Source organism: Sinohyriopsis cumingii, chromosome 7 (assembly GCF_028554795.1).
Source record: "Sinohyriopsis cumingii isolate HCF-2022 chromosome 7, ASM2855479v2, whole genome shotgun sequence".
Lineage (NCBI taxonomy): Eukaryota > Metazoa > Mollusca > Bivalvia > Unionida > Unionidae > Sinohyriopsis > Sinohyriopsis cumingii.
This window is the reverse complement of record NC_142967.1, coordinates 136,760,268-136,760,984: the sequence shown is the minus strand read 5'-3', so window position 1 is coordinate 136,760,984 and position 717 is coordinate 136,760,268.

Below are 717 nucleotides of genomic sequence, written 5' to 3'. Positions count from 1 at the left end.
TGTAAACAAAACAACAGTGCCTCTCTATTCAGACATTGTTGCTTTCACCTTTAGTCAGAGAATAGTTATATCACTTACTTCTAAACTAAAACAATTTTAGTACCATGTCTCTTTGTGGCATTACTTGTGCTGAGGAAACAATGTGATTAGAAGTACCTAATTGCTTTATAGTCTAACTGGTCCAATACTTTTTCATTTTAATTTTTATCAGTAATACACACGTACAAGGAATGGTCTAGTAATTGTTAATGATTTAAAAAATGTTCAGGTCTCTCTGGTTTAAATATTTCGAATGTTTTTATGCTTTATATGGGATATTAAAATACAAAAACTCCAGCTCTCCTAATAACGCTACGATTAATATATAGGTAAAAAAAAAATCCATAAGTAGTTATGTTTAATGTATGACCTGGTAATGATAAAATCTTCATTTTTTAATGTATTACCGACAAATACAGAGCGTGTTAGCGGCTGGAATACCTTTAGTGATATCCCGTTCGTCTTTATTCTCATTAACTCTGCTCTTGCTTGGTTTTGTATCCAACTAATGTTCAAATTTTAAAATCGATGTATGCTTTAGCTATTAGCTCGATCATATCCAAACTAATGACGTCAGTTTGAATATGGGGCTTAAGCACTCCTGACTGCACACACTGATCCACTCGAGAGTAACGTCCTTCTATTACAAACAAAAGTGCCGGAAAGTATATGATTATT